Source organism: Bidens hawaiensis, unplaced genomic scaffold (genome assembly GCF_021521415.1).
Source record: "Bidens hawaiensis isolate Kalapana, Puna unplaced genomic scaffold, B.hawaiensis_p1.1 tig00021020_1, whole genome shotgun sequence".
NCBI lineage: Eukaryota > Viridiplantae > Streptophyta > Magnoliopsida > Asterales > Asteraceae > Bidens > Bidens hawaiensis.
In genome coordinates, this window is record NW_027493246.1 from 133,330 (window position 1) to 153,367 (window position 20,038).

The following is a 20,038-nucleotide window of genomic DNA, read 5'->3' on the forward strand; positions in this document are numbered from 1 at the left end:
GCCAAGACTTACTGGTTCGTTAGTCGTTGATGCTAGCGGATCAGCATCAGCTGGTGGCAGAGTGTTAGTCTCTAGCCCTTTTTCCGCTTCCATTTTCTTAAAACAAGGTTCAGGTATTTTAATTTGTTTTAAGCTTACAAAATGGTTGATGTGCGTTTAGAATAGAGGTAGTGATATCTATTTATAGCCAATTTTGGAAAAATATCAAAAAATTAAAGAGAAATTTGATATCTAGGTTAGTGGGGTTTTTTTAAGTTGCAGAAGAGATTGGATGGTACCACCTTATCGAATTTGTATGTGCATGCTTTTCAATAAAAAAGTAAATATTTTGGCTTTCTTTTAGATTTTAAACTAAATTCTTATTGCTTTACTAAAGGATGTAAACGTGTCCGGTTTGCTCGTTAATGTCTCAAGTTTAATAGAGCATAAAGGCTGAGCTCAAACTTAAATTGAAATGCGTTTAATAAAACCGTACGTCTCGAATCTCAACTTTACTTGCCTAGTTTGATTATCATGTTGTCCGCTATGGGCGCCTTGGAGGGGGGAGAAGGGCACTGAATTCGAAGGAGGAGGCACATCGTTAGGGGGCGCTGTGGAGGGGGGGGGGGGGCATCAGACGACCGGCGCTTTCTCTCTCTCTCTCTTCCTCTCTCTCTCTCTTACTCTCATCCACACACATACATCTATATTTATGTATATAATGGGACGCCCAAAGGGGCTTTAACCATAGCGGAGCGTTATGGAGAAGGGCTACGAAGCCCCCGGTGCCCATGTGACGCTGACGTGGCACTGTAGAGAGGCTTCGATGCCCCTCACCATAGCATACAGCCTCATCATTGAAAGAATCCAATTATAATTTATTTATAAAAGCATTTATATAATATAAATTAAAGCTCAATTACATGGCAATATTATGATAAGAAAACTAAACAATTGCAACAAGTAATAATTAATATATACTAACATTTTGAATTGGTGAATACCTGTAATTAATTATCATTGGTCCATGTGACCTAGGTTCGATGCCTGCCTACAACATTTTGTTTTAGAGGTATCAGAGTGATGATGGAAGATTAGGCGATTAGGTAGGTTTCATTAGTTGGATCCTTGAACTAAATGGGTTTTTTTCTCACCGCATTGCCGTACCTTCGGGCGAATGTTCACGGACGTTGGCCTTAGGTGAGGGTTTGTAGGGCCAATATTCTATATTGTTTTTAGGATTGTGTATGTCATTCTAGTTTGCTTTTAGTCGGTGTATTACGTACTTAGTACGTTTATTATGTAGGTTTATTATGTAAACTTTGGAGAAATTGGGACCATATATAAGGGACACTTTACCCATTTCTCCACAACTCTTCCAACGCTTTCAGTACAACATTTTGGAAATAAAGTTTTCTCTCTCTATCTTCTTCTTCTTTCTTTCAAGCAAATAAACCAAACAAAACTAAGATCCGAGATCCGAGTGTCGTTGGTGATTTCCGCTAACCAACAACACGGATTGATCCGAGTCAAGTTGTGAGATCCATCTAGAGGACCTACAAGTGGTATCAGAGCTTTCGACTCAACTTTTTGCGGTTTTCGGGTCAAACTTTTCGGATTTTGATCTTAGTTTTTGTTGGATTTGAGGTTGATTTCGCGTTACTCACCACTTTTGGAGTCCCTTACATCTTAGAAATACACGAGAATCACCAAATCTAAGTTTTTAGGATTTTAAGTTTTTGTGTCTGAGCTCATATTCGGCTAAAAAACTCTGATCTAGGGCGATTTAGTGATTTTTAGACTAAAGTCTTTTTGACTTTTTGGAAGTTTAGGTGCTATATTCTTAAAAAAAAATCGTATCCGGGTACTGTAGCAATCACTTCGCAAGGGTACTGTAGGAATCGCTTCGCACGGTACTGTAGCAAATCGTTTCTCTTCGCACGGGGGTACTGTAGCAATCGTTTCGTCTCGCACGGGGTACTGTAGCAATCGCATCGCATCGGGTACTGTAGCGACTCATGCGAAACATTGTAGCGACTCATGCGAAACACTGTAGCGACTCGATACTGTAGCACAAAAAAAAAATTTTAATTTTTTTCTCTTTAAAAAAAATGTCTTACGAACCCGAGCTTGGAGGAAATCTGGATATGGGAGAAAGCCGAAAGGAAATATTAAAAAGTTAATTCGACATGTTTGCACATATTAAAGGAGAATCGGCTGCCTCTCTTATCAACAGATTTTAGTCACTCGTCTTTAAAATGAGTAGTGCTGGTATCATCAATGGTTTGTTTGAGATCAACATGAAGTTGTTGAATTCACTACCTTACATATGGTTCATCAATGTGGTTACTATCAAAAGAACAACAAACCTAAATACCATGACACTCTTAGAGTTGACTTCTACCATCAAGTCTTTTGAAATAATGGAAGATAAGCTACAAATGAACAATCAGTCCAAAGAAAATAAAGTTGGGACAAGTGCTACAGGTGAAAGCAGTCATGCATGTCCTATCATTCCTGACACATCACCTTGCGATGAGGTAAACCACAACTTATGCACGCAGGCTTGCATTAACAAGGTTACATACTATAGATATCATCAAAATGAAGTCTTAAAAGAAAATGCAAAGCTTCGTCAGTTAAATGCTGAGTATGTAAAAGCTGACAAGATTTACGTTGAGAAAATTGAAACTCATCGTGATGATGTGGCAAATCTGAAACTTAAAATTTTTAAAAAGGAGCATGAAGTAATTTATTATAAAAACATAGTTTCTGAATTAAAAGATGAAATTGAAAGCTTGAAAAATGAAATTTCTGTAAATAAGAAGCATGAAAAGATAGTCGAGAGATTTGAGACATCATCACGACAGTTGGATGATATTATTGAAGCCCAGAGAAGTATTAAAGTTAAGGCTGGGCTAGGCTATGACTACACTGCAGTTCCACCTCCGTTTAATGATAATTACACCAGCCTGCCCCATTTTAGCTATAATACTTCTCCTGAGGAAGAGATGGTATATGGAATTGGTCATGTACCAAAACCAGTAACATTTGTTCCTCCAGCTTCTAAAGCAACTGCTCCAATACCTGTAACTGTTGATTCTAGCGGTGATTCATCTTGTTCAGCTGGTTCTGTTGAAGAAAGTGGGTTGGTGGAAACGGACACAAGTTGTGATTATTAAACCGTTTATGATGAAACTTTTGTTGAAAAATGTGTCAATGAAAGTAGGTCTGTTGAGGTGAACATATCAAGTTGTTCATCATCAAGTTGTGAGACTGAGGATAGTTCAAGTAAAAGCAAAGTTTTTGAAAATGAAAAGACAAGTACTTCATGTAAATATATTCCACCAAATAAACGATCATTTTCTCAAACAACCATTCAATTAAGAGGTCCTCAGTCATACAACTTCTGTGATAACAACTACTATGGTCATTATCAACAGAATTTTGTTGATCCATATTACACAAATGCGTTTTATAATTTTGTTCCTTTCCAAGGATCACCTTTCCCACCACACCAATCACATTATAGTTCAGATGAGTTCTTTTGCATTCCTAGGAGAAAGTGCTATTTTGTGTATGGTCACTCTTCTCACCTTGCAAGACATTGCAAGCACTGGTTCAAGCAACAACTTGATATTCAAAGGCGGCTTAGTCAGTCCCCAAAAGGAGCTTTTAGTAGCCCAGATTCAAGGACTGATCAAGTCGATAGTGAACCCAGTGAAATGGATGTGAGATCCAAGATTAATAAAGTAAAACATCAAAAGAAACCTTTTTGGAAATCCAAGAAGGATAAAATCAAAAAGGATCCTAAGACTTTAAAGTTTGAGGATTCACCAAAAATAGTTCCAAAAACAAGAAAAGAGAAGTCCAAAATTGTCAAAACCAAGGAACAAGTTTTTACTTGGATTCCTAAGGACTATTCTTCATCAAGTGAGGATGCACCAAGAAATAAATGGTTTTCAGGAAATAAAATCAAGTTTGGTCGGTTTACGGTTGACCTTCCCAGGACAAAAGTATCCCGGGAACCCGTGTCTATTTAAACGCTTAGTGCATGCAGGGTCAATCAAGGAGGACTATCAACAGTATTAGGTACTTAGATAGTGATTGCTCCCGACATATGATGGGAGACGAACCCTTTCTATTTGATGCTAAACCATTCGATGGCGGATTCGAGTCTTTCATAAGCGACATGGGAGGACAAACTTCAAGGAAGGGAAGCCTTGTTCAAATGGCTCAACAACTTATCGAGCGTTTCTCAAACTAACCTCGTTCAACTGCTTCTCTTAAGTGATGGATCCAACATCAGCTGTTGGATCTTGGTTTGAATCTTTTCAACTTTGTCATACAATGTGATAATGCTTGCTTAAGATAGTCCATCTGACAACAACTTTGCTGACCTTTTCACTAAAGCCATCGATCATGCCCGATTTGAATTTCTGGTCGAATCGCTCGGCATGATCAATTTTGATTAAAACAACCTATCTATATTTTTGTATATAAAATTGTAAATATTTTTTCAAATATGTCACAATTTTAGATAGAGAAAATGAGTTAAGTTTAACTCACCAAAAAGATTTTCAATTCATCTTAAGAAAAGCAAAAACAAATCATTTGATTTACCAAAAAGATTTTATATTACTTTTAAGAAAATCTAAAAAGAATTGTCCCGTTTAGAGGGAGCTCCTACTTAGAGGGAGTCGGATAATTAAAATTTTCAAAATTTTGAGAAATTGATCCGACCCTTGGAAAATGATAAGAAATTAAACGATTCTAGCACATGAAAAGAGTAGATCAAAAGCCAACAAGATCATTGCTTGATGTGTAGATAGGCTTGACAAATGAGTAAGTGTCATAGTGATATAAACTTAAATATATGCCTATGCTAGTAGTTACACGTTATGAAGCGGTGGCCGACTCCAATTAAAGTCATATCAATGAAGGCAGAAACGTAAATAACATATTATACCCAAGCCTCTCTTTACCTGATCACAATTGTCTTATATTGTCGTGTGCCAATTTTATGTTATTGTGTCAAGAAAAGAGTCAGAACTGAAAAGAAAAGAAAATTGTCAGGAAAGACAAGAAAAGAGTCAGAAAAGACAAAGAAAAATGAAAAGATGTCTGTCTTAGGATTTTTAACGTATGATTTATTTCTTCATTTATTTTGATTCAAGCCTTGGACTTTCTCCTGCGCGATAATATGGTATTATCCGACCTGATTGTTAAGGCCCTGAATCTTCTGCTTTGTTTTATTTTCTTTTTTTTGCTCAAGCCTTGGACTTTCTCTGCGCGATAATATGGTATTATCCGACCTGATTGTTAAGGCCCTAAACTTCTGCTTTATTTTAATTTTTCTAGATCGAGTCAATTGTACAAAAATAAAGTGTCAAGTGTGTTAATAAGTGTACTGTGATCAAATAAGAAAGGTTTAAGTCAAGTTGAGGTGACATGTGAAAGCAAATTAAGCCCGAGGTATGATGGAGTCTGTAACATATCAGATTAAATGGGGACCACACAAGCATTGTGCCTAATCTATAACTGAATATATCACATTAACATCCAAATACTTGTTAAGTTTAAAGTGGAAAAATTATATCTACAATTGACTTTGGATTCTTGGCATAATAATGTCCAAATAGAAGTGTGATCTAGAACGTTAACAAATAATGTGATTCCATGTTTTGATCTTTATCAGAAAAATAATTTAGTAAACTTTTAAGTAAATATTTTTTATATATAATATTAATTTCATCTTTACTCTTATCTTATTTTTTTTATGTTTCAACTTCAAAATATTATGTATATATTTTCGTAATATTCAAATATATGAAAATACCAAAAAGATTTTAAGTTTTTATCGTGGTCGTACATAATTTATTAAACCTTGTTTTATTCAAAATCACGTGTTTTATTGTCAAGGTCGTCCATGCAAAGTTCGTTGGAAATCTGGAACTTAAACAAATCATTTACAAGTTGAGAGACTGAAATTGGGAGGGCCTGTGAACGAATTCTTCTTTGACACTCGAGAGGGTTTGTGAACGAATCTGATTCGTTCTAAGTTTTGCGCAGTAGTACATGGACAGGTAGATCAAGATCAAGTCTGCTTGGAGTTGCAGATGCTGAAGCGCTTAAAAGAAAACGAGAACGTGAAAGTTGGTGGTTGAAGCTAAAAATGATCTGACTGCATTCGAAGACAAAGAAAGAGACCAGTCAGCTCAAGAAAGTAAACAAAAGAAAATTAGATATCGAGCATCCTGCATCTGATGTTTCTAAAATTTATTGCTGCCGATCCTAACCAGAAAATAAGATTGAAGTTCAAGTCTACAAGACTGGAAAATAAAGAACTGTTCAAGATCCAATCTGGTTCAAGACTCTGGATCAAGACAAGTACTAAGTTTCAAGAAATAAAGACGAAGCAAAGCACTTGACGAAGGTTCCTTGACATACTCAATCCTAGAGGGAGATTGTAGGGCCAATATTCTATATTGTTTTTAGGAATGTGTATGTCGTTCTAGTATGCTTTTAGTCGGTGTATTACGTACTTGGTACGTTTATTTTGTAGGTTTATTATGTAAACTTTGGAGAAATGGGGACCCTATATAAGGGACACTTTACCCATTTCTCCACAACTCTTCCAACACTTTCAATACAACATTTTGGAAATAAAGTTCTCTCTCTATCTTCTTCTTCTTTCTTTCAAGCAAATAAATCAAACAAAATTAAGATCCGAGATCCGAGTCTCGTTGATGATTTCCGCTAACCAACAACACGGATTGATCCGAGTCAAGTTGTGAGATCCATCTAGAGGACCTACAAGGTTTTTCCCAGATCAAAAGACGAGTGTATCCCGATGCAGTGAATTTAGCCAGTAGTCCACTTGAAAAATTCGTTGGTCGTTTAAAAAAAATTGCCATAGGTCCGGATGGTGTGAAGTAGCCAATGGTAATTGGTCCACTATTTTTATACTTAACTAGCATTTTACTCGGCGCGTTGCGTCGGGCAGGTTGGCTAAATTTGGGCATCGGTAAAACCCAAGCATTGTAGGTCCTAGTTTTGAGGCGGTAAGTCGATACGAATTCGGTCAATTTCGGTTATGTGCGTTATGGCATTGGAACTAAACCAAAAAATAAACAAAAACAATTAAAAAACTGAGGTAGACCAGCGGGGTAACGTCGGTCGGTAAAGCTCAGGCTTAGTAACACCCGAGCGTTGTCGATCTTGGTTGTTGAGGCAATGAGTTATATTTTAAACTTCAAAATTTTGGTCGATCTTCGTCACGTTTGTTACGATACCAAAACTAAAAAAACAAAAAGTTAAGTGAAACCGACCGGATTACAAAACTAACCGGTCCACGCCCAAGTTAACGGTATAAGACAAACCATTCTACCATACACAAACACATAAATAACACAATTAAAAAAAATAAACCATCATTTGCAGCACAAGAGATTCGAACTTGGGATGAAAGCCGGTTCAAACATCTTCCACTACCTACTAAACCATCCGGCCAACATTAATGCTAGTGAAAACTATCAAAATCATTACTACATATACAAAAATAGAAAGTGCCAACTAATTTGTGGCACCAAACTTCTCTTTTATACTATTTTTATAATTTGCATTTCAACTTTCAATCCTAAACTTTAATATGACTATCATATGGCCGGTGAACTTTAAGTTTTCATTTTTTAGGGATTATCCTATAGAATAGTAATTAAGTTTTGAACTTGTTCCAATTAGGTCACTTATAAAATATTTTGTTCCAATCAGTTCACTAAAGTTTTATTTGTGTTCCAATCTTATTTGACCTGAATAGCAAGTTATGTAGGTTTCTTTTATATTTTTAAATAGTTTGGTATTGCAAAATATCCTTTAAAAATTGAAAAAATAGTAAAAATTGAGAAAAATAATTTTAAATTGCAAAAAAAAAAAAAAATCCAAAAAACTTCAAAAATAATAATAATAATAATAAGTAGTAGTAAGAATTTACCCTTTTTTAAGTTACGGATTTTTTTATAAGAAACCATCATTTTTTTAGAAAAAATTCAAAAAGATAGTTAGGTGATATTAAAATATTTAATAGTAGAATTATTAATTATTTCCATACAAAAAAAAATAGGAACATATTAATTATATTGTAATTTTCGCATTTTTTTAGATTTTTTATGCAATTTTTCAAATTTGTTTTTTATTTTTATTTTTTCTTTTTTCAATTTTTTGCAATTAAATTTTTTTTTTCTCAATTTTTACTAATTTTTTCAATTTAAAAAAAAAATTTGCAATGTCAAACTATTTAAAAAAAAAAGAAAACCTACATAACCTGCTATCCATATAAAATATCTAGTATTGGAACACAAAGGAAACTTTCATGACCTGATTAGAACAAAGTATTTTATGAGTGATCTGATTATAACAATTTTAAAACTTGGTTACTATTGTATAGGTACACTTTTTTTTTATTACATCTCAACTTTTATATGGTTATTATACGACCTCTAAACTTTATTAATGTTTTAAATGATTTATGCGTCTATCCTTCACTTTAATAGAATTATTGGTTGAGTTTTTTTATTTTCTTTTATTAACAAACTAGGTTTTAAACCTGTGCATTACACAGAATTTGTCAAATAATAAAAGTAAATACGATCCATTATTTCAAATAAAGGAAAAAATTAAAGGTAAAAAAGAAAATATATATAATACAAGCAATAAGTCTAAAATTTCAAATTTACAAATTTCGTGTCTCTTTACATATTTAGTGAGACATCAAAAGAGCTAATCAAAAAGGGAGTTTAATGGTATCAGCTTGATAGATAGGTATGTGTACTCGTACTTGCAAGCCTCTTCATTCGGTTGTGTTGCAGCCGCTCTTGCGTCCTTCAATTCTCAGTGCTATATACAGCCTTATGACCCTACATTACCTAAAAGCAAACGCGCATTTATGATTAAAAAAAGCAATAAAAAAGCACACGCCATAAACAATTTTTAAAATTATACAAACAACATTTCCAATTCATGAAAATACCGTTGTCACACAGACAGAAAAATAACATATATATTAGAAAAATATCATTTAGTTATCAAATAAATAATAATAATAATAACAACAACAAGGGAAATCTCCAAGAAGCATCCACCAACTATCTTAATCCTAATATATGAGCACATACTTTGATCCATGCGACAAATTCCCAACATACTCTCATTTAAGCTTTGTGATCTACAATGACCCGCATTCGGGAAATAATATTAATAATTTCATAAAAATCATAATAGTAGATTAGTATTGAAAACTCAGAGCAAAAAGTGAAATGACTAAACATCTTTTCCAGGGGCTGATGTAAGCCATGGATAAGTAATATAAATTCTTAGATCACCTTTCTCAAATAAGGAGCACCATCCATACTAACTTTCACAAAAAGAGTAGTGGAACCCGGTTTTCTGTCCAACTCATCATTGTTTCTTTTACATTTGTAGCCAAAATGTTCTTGCGAAATGATCTACCGGAGGCCAACTGGTTAGTCGTGCCCTTCAGACAAGAGCATATTAATCCAGATTATGTTGGGTCTCACCAACCCGCCTGAATATAATTTTGCACCTATACCTTCGTTAGCAAATTAATATAAGCACCCAAGCAACTCCATTACCCACTTGGATTCCTTGTATACAACCAAGCATAAAGATTTTTATGCATTAAGTGGAATTTAATACACTAAACCTGAAACACAAGATTGCTTCCATCATATAAGTTGGCAATCATACTGTAAGTACAAAATAAGAATCATGATAATAAATATATAGAATGACTAAAGTTGTGTGTTAGTACTCAATACTAAATCGAAATGAATGAGATTAAGGGTTCATAGTATTAACAAAAATAAATCGATTTCATGAATAAGGTTTAACAGATTAAATTAAATGTGTAGTCGCATCCAGACATGTTAAGAACTAAAACCTTAATATGAAAACTAAAACATGTAAAAATTGATAGAATGAAACGTCGATTAAGTTTTTTAGTTCAAAATTAGAGATTTAGGATGAACGATGATGATTTTGGCAAAAGATTTGATTGCGAATAAATCGAATAACGGATTTTGAAAACCCTTATTTGCTTCTTCATTATCAATAAGTTTTTGTTAAGAAAAACTATAACAATAGAGATTTGCAAGATAATTTACATGATAATCTAAAGAAAACGTAGTAGAGATAACAGATGTGCCAAACCTTTGATATTTTAAGAACGACAATCTTAAAACTTATAATCGCCTTTTCAATAGTTTGTTGATGTGTTACTGAAAGGTACTTGTGAAAGTATAATAAACCCTAATTATGTTTTTGTGATGATGGACAGATTAATATGATCTGCACCAATTATTTGCGGCAATAGAAATCAAAATTAGTAGGCTAATAAAGATTGAATAAATCATTTACAATTTTATTTACCTAAATTTAATGAGAGAAGATATTAGAAGGGAAAAATAGATCATCAGAGAATGTGGGTTTGACACATCATCACCAATATTTTGCTTTATTAGAATACTAGGATAGGATAAGATAGGATATATTTTCTTTTACATTTTTTATTCATTTAATTATTATTATTATTATTATTATTATTATTTTAAATATTCATTTATTTAACTTTTAATAATTAAAGCTAGCATTTAACGATCTAGACATATTAGTTAACCATGTGTGAGTTGCTTATTTTTACCATCGCTTAGTTTAAAGCATACATTGTCTATATTAATCCACCAATATACCTACCAGGTAACAAATACATTATTATCAACATCCTCCTACAACCCAACCTAATATAAAATATAGAGCCCATTCTGCTTCTGCTATCTTGTAATATTACTCACTAAAACGAACTTAAGTTTTGATGTAAAGCTTGAAACGAGTCAAACTCGAGCTTTTTAAGTTCAATGAGTCAAACTCGAATTTTATGCATCTATGCACATGAAGGGGTAACACTTTTAATGGTAAAGCTTCGGGTCAGCAGAGAGTGCTTCGGATTGGTGCAGAGCTTCGGATAAATAATCACGAACGGTACTTAACAACAAAGGTCCCAAATGTCAATTTAAAGAGCATAATGAAATGGACACGTATAAAGAGAGGGATAGAATAAAGAGCACCAGAGTGGTCCTAGGGACCATCATGAACATATTATCATCACTATGAGGAATTTCAATAAAACCATTGCACTTTGTGGTATTGTGTTATGCCTTCTATCCGTTGATTATTCCACTACTTGCAATCTTAGAAGAGATATGATCTAGTTATTCCAGAACTAGATTGAAGTTCCTTCAAGTCTTCAAACTACATACCTCAACACAGTTTGTTTGTGTGAACCCACATATGTCACTGTAGTTGGGTTTCAGACGCCTGCTTTGATGGATTTGCGGGATGAGTTACTGTCATGTATCAAAAACCGTTAAAAGATTTCAAAGAAGTGTTTAGTACCTGGGTTGGTGGGTTTTTGTGGTTGCAGAAGGCAGTGGATGGTACAAAGTACTAACGCGTGATCTACCTCCATTATTTAGTAAGGGTCTTTCTATTGGGACACCCCCTTGTCTATTTAGACACCCCTTAATATGCTCATATTGCCCAATATGAAACATATTACTATACCTACACTGAATCATATGCAAAATGGATGGGTCCCGTAAGTCAAATCTCCAACAATATGCTCCACATTGATCAATATGGAGCATATCAGGCTTTCCCTGTTTCCCATTTGGAGACAATAACATACTCCCTCCTACCTACTCATAATCACATGCATACCGTGAGTCAAATCTCCCACAAAATGCTCTATCTTGGCCAATATGCGGAATATCAGCCTTTCCCCATTTGAAGGCAAAAGTGTATTCCCTGTTACCTACTCATCGTCACATGCATAATACAATTGTGTATTCCCTGTTACCTACTCATAGTCACATGCATAATACAAGTTAAGTTTGTTTTTTCTGTCAATATGTTCCATATTGGCCACTATGGAGCATATTTGGTATTTATATAACACCATCCATCACTTGAGAGAAACATTCATTCTCATTTCAAAACCTTTTTTTTCACATGCAATAACACTCATTGTCAAAATTGTCGCAATGTCGTGGTGGAACGCCAACTATTTTTTCGATGAAAATTTTAATGAGTCAGTGGTTCCAGAGTCTTACGATTGGTCAGACATTCCTGATTCATACGAGAAACCACTGTAACCAACCCTAAACGAGGAGGTCGCCATTGGTTTTCATTCACAAGACAAGAGACCCGTGTTTCCCGACCTAAACTAGGCAAAACATTTAGTTCTAAATTTACAATTGTCTTAAATTTATGTTCACCTTTTAACCGTAAACATGTTTCAGGAGCCTTTCCATCACGGTGAATCTTCGTACGAACAACATGGTTACGCTAGCTACAGATACGGGGGTGAACCTTCGTATGCACAACATGACTGCTCAAGTGACGAATATGGTTGTGAACTTTCATACGGATAGAAAAAGTACCTTATATAAAAATTAAACGTAATCACTCAAATAAAATCTACCTTTTATAAATAAATAAAATAACTTTAAAAAAAGTTTATAGTTTTTTACTACAATATGGATGACATGTACCATATAATACTTCTCACCATATAAGGAACTTCAACATTGGCAAAAAGTTATCACACTGTAGTTCATATGGTCATACCGACCATATGGTGCATATACTTGTCATCATGGCAAAAAATTTCACTGTCGTTCATATGGCCCATATCGACCAATATGGTGCATATACTTGTCACCATATAAGCATCTTCAACATTGCCAACAAATTTTCACACTGTAGTTAATATGGTCTATATCGACCAATATGGTGAATATTGACGAAGCCACCAGACCGAAACTGACAACGACCAGCTTTTTGTCTGTTTGGTGGATCAATATGCCTCATATTGATTAATATGGGCATAACAGGGGTGTCTAAATAGAAAAATGAGATGTCCCAATAGACGGGGCCTTTAGTAAACATGTGTAACATGTGTAAGCTTTTCAAAAGAGAGAAAAACGAGGAAACTAAATTTTATGTGGGTAAATTTCTAAAATAGACCTACTTCGTAAAGAGTTTCTATTTTTACCCATAAATTTTAGGATTCTTCAAAAATGTCTCTCTTTAAGTTATTTTTGACCATGTGTTAGGAAGTCTAACACGTCTTTGACGACATGTTTTACAAATGCGTCGTACGTAAAAAGATGTATTAGACTTCTTAATACATGGTCAAAGATGAGTTAGGTATCCAAACACATGGTCAACGACGCCTTAGCATCTAAAACAAATAGTCAAAGACGTGTTAGCCTCTTGTTTTTTTAATATTATATTAATATAAATAATTCAACTTATATTTGTTTTTTTTATAACTTTCAATATATAAAGTTTTATATTATTTCGAATATACTGATGAGATATTTTATTTTTATTTACAGACTGACATAAACTTACTTAACCACGAGCCGTGTCAAATATTGAATATCAAAATGCTCAATAAAAAATGACTCCGTACGGTTTTAAATAAAATTTGTGTCAACATGTAGATAAAAATAAACATGTCTCTTCGGTATATTTGAAATAATATAAAACTTTATATATTAAAAGTTATAAAAAACACAAATATAAAGAGAGTTAGTTTATTAATATAGCATTAAAAAAACAAACAACAAGAGGCTAACACGTCTTTAACTACGTATTTTAGATGCTAACACGTCGTTGACCATGTGTTTGGATACCTAACTCATCTTTGACCATACGTTAGGAAGTCTAACACATCTTTGACGACGTGTTGGACACGTCGTCAAAGATACACGTAGTCAAAGATGTGTTAGACTTCCTAACGCATATTCAAAGATGAGTTAGAGGGTAATATTTTTTGAATTTTAAAAGTTGGGGGGGGGGATAAAAGTGAAATCTCTTTCTAAAGTAGGTTCATTTTAAGAATTTTCCTGTTTTATTTTATATAATATAAATGGGGAATTACATATATCCCCACAAAACTTACAAAATTGTATATTTTTTCAAAATATAAGTTTTGAATGTATGATGCTCTTCAAGCAAAATTTAGAGAATTTGCAATTTTGTAAGTTTAGAAGAAGGTGTATATAACTACGCATATCATTTATTTCATTTGTGAAGTAACTATCTGTATTTTATATATAATGAGAGAGAGATTGACAAATTAAGACGTTGTTTTTAAATAAAATAGAAAATTTAATACATAAGTTACAATAAAACAAAGCATGTTGAAAATGACGATATAATCTTTTGATGAATAAATTTATCACGTGCACTTTCAAATCATTAAATATAGTTATAATTTTGTCCAGTTAACTTTAATCACATTTTATAAATTTAAACAGCACTTACAACTATTGCCCTTTGATGTGCTAAAAGTAGTTATATAAAAACACGCTAATCTAGACACTAAGTAATAAATTTTAGACTCTTAACCTAGCTAAAACTACTAACCGGCAAGTGAACCGGTCGACTCTAGTACAGCTAAGTAAGTCCGGATGTCGAACCCACGAGACTCTTTAAATTACGTAAACTAGCTAAATTAGACTCAACTACAGACACGACTATTTATTTATTTTATTTTTGGGGTTTTACTAAAGAACTAAGATTTAAACTAAAATTAGACTAATTAATAAAACTGAAAACGACTTAACTTATGACTTGGATTTAACTCAGATAATGATAAACAACCACCTAGGCTAGATTCCTTAATGTATCAATTATCAATTTGTTGGAAAATGCTAAGTTATAGAACTGGGATCTTAAATTATTCACTTAATGAAAACCCGAACAGGACCCCTGACCCTTCTCAAGAAGACACCTATGGATCTCTATTAAGTTCTTAAAAACACCAGTTTAATTAGACTCGCTTACGGTCGCTAATTATTTTATGATAAGTACCTCTATAAGAAATTCTACCTTACAGCGCGGAAATCAAAGATAGTTTAAAGAATTCACTCGACTAGATAAACAAGGCTGAAAAATCAAACCTGGACGGACTCCTTACGAAGAACTAAATCTAGAAATCTTAAACAACCAAGACTTATCATATATTCTATCACCTTATAGCTATTTAGATTAGCAGCACACTTAGGTCTATTTGATTTATTAATATTGTTCCTATGGCTTTATTGCAAATCAACCATAAACTAATAAAAAACACACAGTAGATGACCTAACAGAATCCTATTATATGACAGACAATCACCAAGGAAACTGTGAAACAATAAAATTCACTAAACAATCCTAAACACACATATGCATCGAATGAGAAAAACAAGAAACCTCTTATTTAATCATAAACCATAACAAACACAAAGTCCAAACTAAAATCAAACGTCAACAAAAGTTCATTATAAACCTAGGTGGTCTAGGGGTTTAGCCAACAACCATACTCAAGAACAAAACAAATAAATAAGGTTCAAATAATAAATTCATGACGAAAACAATAAATTTGAACCAAATAATAGTGATGTTTGGATGAGTAGGTGTTAAACCCGGATGCTCTCTCCTCGAACCAAAGTGCTTCTTTCTCTTTTCTTCTGTTTGACTTTCGTTGGCAGTAGGGGATCCCAATAATGAAAAATTGCCGTCCACTCGAAAATAAAACCCTTCGAGCACTAATTCTTGATATGGGCCATTAAGCCCATAAATCTCCATTCTAAACGTAAGCATGCACTTAAATGACCAGGGATCATGTGGCCCATATTTCATCATCACAAATAAATATTTGGAAACAGTCTGATTGTTTGTCTGCATAATTCAATCATTAAAAATAAGGTAGTAAGATCTCATTGAAATATATGCATGATTTATGAGATGAATTGAATTATAAGTTAACATAATAATTTAGTTAACAAAAATATTTGATGTAACAAGTGACGTTTCAACTTTTAGTTTATTCTATTGTTCTTTCAATTTAAATTCCAATTCATATTTGTAATAAAGTAATTAAATAATATAAAAACATATCATTTTAGCTCATTGCCTCGTTAAACCTACAAAAATCAAATATGAGCCAATTATGAGTATAATGAAAACAAACCCAAATTTACTCAAAAGTGTAGAAGATATATCATTAATAATGTGTATAATTTGGACCCTATCACCCTTAATCATTTATCTATATACTTTTTTATTTTCACTTTTAACCCAGCTTCTCTCACGAAATTTGAACGCCCATAACTTATACGTTAATATTTTTTATAAAGCATTACGTCATAAAAAGAACATTTTATTATCTTTAATTTGAGTATGATATTACTATAATTTTCTTAGTTAAAAAAAAACAATGTTTTACGTAGGGGTGTTTGCGATTTGGTTTTAATAGTTTTAAATTAAACCGTGAGCCAAACTATTAATAACGTTTTTTTGTCATCGAAAACCGAAAGCACCCCGTCAAATTGAAATCAGTTGGCCAAAAATTAAAGAAAAAAGATCAACCGTGAAATCAAACCAATAACAGGTTTGAACGGTTTCACGGTTTCAAACCGAACAATAAACACATATAAACCTGTAATGCGATTACCAAAGTCCATGTTTTCCGCTACATCGCATGGATACCCGTCTAGTGTGTACGTGTGTGTGTGTATGTCACATAGAAAACAAAGTTCATATGTGAAACAGTTATGAGTTCAATATAATATTTTATCATCAAACACTTAACGTGTATATATGAATAACCAAATATAAGAACCTTTTTTTGTGAATTATTAATCTATATATATGAAACACTTCACAGATTAAGACCAAACTAAAGTCAATCGCAGGAAATAAAACCCAAAATGAGATTTCTGACATTGAAGATGTTGCACTGATTCAACATAATGAAAAGTTTGAATAGTTTCATGAATGGAGACCAGTTAGATCAATAATCAATAACAGAGAAAGAAAAGCGTGAATAGAAAAAAACTAAATAAAAATATAAATAAGATAAAATGTACATAGTATTCATTGCTTTCTCATCTTCTTTGCCTACCACAATTGTGAAAAAAAATTATTGTGAACAATTAGAGTTTCAAAGAGCAATAGTTGCAAGCCCCTCGAGCTGAATGCACTTTTGAAAATGGGTATGATATTCATAAAGTAAAGTATGTAAAACGAATTGATATATAAAACTTTATTTAATAAATTGATTAATCTTTGTTGGTCTTTAGAATAACTTTGTTCATAAACAAACTGATATACCGAGCTTTACGGAATAAAATGTTTTGTCTTTGTTGGTCTTAGAATAACTTTGTTCACAAATAATTAACTGATATAGAAAACTTTATGGAATAAATTGATTGATCTTTGTTAGTATTTAGAATAACTTTGTTCATAAACAAATTGACATAGAAAGTTAATGGAAAATATTGACAGATCTTAATAGTCTTTAGAATCACTTTGTTCATGGAAGCATATTATTTAAGAATGAGATCTAATGAGGTTTAAACCCACTACTCATATTTATATGTTCAATAATTCATTTGATCAAAAGTTGGGATTCATATATGTCAGTTTTTGCTGCATTCTAGCCTTCTGGGTTTTTAATGCAATGCATTAAGGTTCACTTATGAAATAAATCGATAACTTTGTTTCCAATAAAACATAAATTCACATAAAAGGGCGAATAATAAACTTCGTCTCGATCACTTGTTAAGTATTCAGTTAAACAACCTTGATACAACACAAACATCCTAAACTAAAATATAGTATAATATAAAAAAATTGAAGCACTTCACTATAAATTCACTATAAGATGTTTGTTTTCTAAAAAAAGCTCTCCAAGAGTTCTTCTGTCTGCGTCACGTAGACCATGCGTAGACAGGAGCTTCTGCATAGTGTTTGTTTTTTTGCACACGTGTTATTAAAATACATTTGTGCGAGCTCTTCTTTGTGCAGATCCTTACCCAGCCTCTTTTTACCTCTTCTAAACTCTTTCTAACCTCATAAACCATCGTTCTCTTTCACAAACTCTCAACCCTAGCCACCACCTCCGCTCCTTCATGGGTCGTCGCCCTTCCACCGGTCGTCACCCCTTCACCGGTGTCACCCTTAATTCCATAGCTGTCACACGCCGTCTAGAAATTTCGAAAGCGTAAAACGGAAATGTAACAGACACCTCCAGTATCAACCACATTGTTTATAAAGAAACAGTATATTACATCATTCTAAGTATGTTTACAAACTAGGCGATACATGACATAAATGGGTCCTTCAACTCGCTTTACTTCTCACTAGTATATTTGCATCTATCTACAACTGTATCGAACACCACTTGATCAAATAGAACATAACATCTCATTTCAACTATGATATACCTGAAAAGCATGTTAGAAATGGTCAACTCCGAATAGTTGGTGAGTTTCACAAGTTTTCAAGGAAATCAGTTATGCGAATCCATAACAATCATAGTATGTATGTATGTATGTATGCTTGTATACTAAGTCACAAGTGAAACTTTGACCGTGTGTTTATACCACGTGGCCTCTACTACCCACGTAATCCCATGGCCTCCACCACCCACGTTATTCCCATGGTCTTCATAGACTACATTATTCCAATGGCCTTCACAGACCACATTGTTCCATGGCCTTCACAAACCACGTTATTCCTTAATTTGCCATGCTTAACACTACATAGCGTGTTTGTATAAACATATGATCATGTGCAATTTCGTAATGTTTCGGTATCCATGCCAACTCAACTTAGTTTATCAATCAATAATACTATTTTATCTCTTAAAAAGAAACTGCATCTTAGACTATAATGATATTATATTTAAAAATTTTAGTTCTTTCTTTTCCAACAAAATTCTCATTAAAACATAATGTGATTGAATTCTTTTTTAAAGAATAAGGAATCCACCAACAGGTCTTGTACTCTTGTTAGTAATTTAATAAATAATCATAAAATATAATTATATTCTCTTTATGGTAAACGTAATAATCATAAAATATATTTTCTTTTTTATGGTAAACGTCTTTAGAGCATCCCAGGTGTATGAATATAGACATCGGTCAAATTAGTATGAAAACCTTTTAGGTATATTTTTAATTCATTTTGATATATATTTTGGTTCAGTTAGACCGTTTGTAGTGAGACGATAATTTTGATGGCAAAGGGTAATTTTGACAAAGAGCACCGCCCCCTCCTCCTCCCTCGACGATAAGAGAGGCGACCGTTGGGGGGGGGGGGGAGGGGGATGTATTTTTCACGGTGTGTGTTTTGTGGTTAATATTATTATATTTAGTGTGTGTAATACATACATACATACATACATACATACATATATATATGATGTGATGGTGCTACAACACATCTGCTGACGTGACGCCACATGTCGAAAATTGTTCTATTTTGTAGCCCTCTACTACAAATAGCCTTATAAATATTAAAATACTTTATAGTTGTTTTTAATTATAATAATAACGAGGCCTATGTCCAGACGTGCCGCGTTACGTTAAACCGCTTGCGTGATCACGTTAAACTACAAAAAAACTAGTGTCTTTAAAAGTTTATAAATAAAACTAAAACCTTTACGTAAGTCCCCCACACATAAAAAGAGCGTATAAGAACATTTCAAAATATAAATCTAAAATTTAAATAGAAATTAATTAAATACATCAATCAGTATGTTAAAAGAAAATAATAGTTAATAAATATTGATGTTTGTGCTTCGAAAACTTGTACTTTATCATACACATTTTGGTTTTGGACGAAATTACATTGAAACGTTCAAACATAAATAAAAAGGAGTATGTTTAATACTATTTCAAATTTCATAAAACATCATTTTTTAAAAGTTATAAAAGAAAACAAGAAGAATAACCAAAACACAAAACAATACGAATGCAATATATGACATAATCTGAGTGAATGCAAACAATGTGTTTTAAAAGTTGTCTCAAGTGAATAGTAAAACTCATTCACACATACAACTTTACACACACATGGGAGGGTTATGTTAGATGGAAGGATGATCCTTAATTTCACTCAAAACAAAAACGTAATGACATAA

The 20,038-nt window shown here is 33.0% G+C and overlaps 1 protein-coding gene across 1 annotated transcript in view; it reads right to left on the bottom strand.

Moving 5' to 3' along the window:
* LOC143562455 (ATP synthase delta chain, chloroplastic-like) overlaps window positions 1-20,038 on the bottom strand; it is a 134,504-nt gene that overhangs the window by 26,042 nt on the left and 88,424 nt on the right. The window lies entirely within an intron of this gene.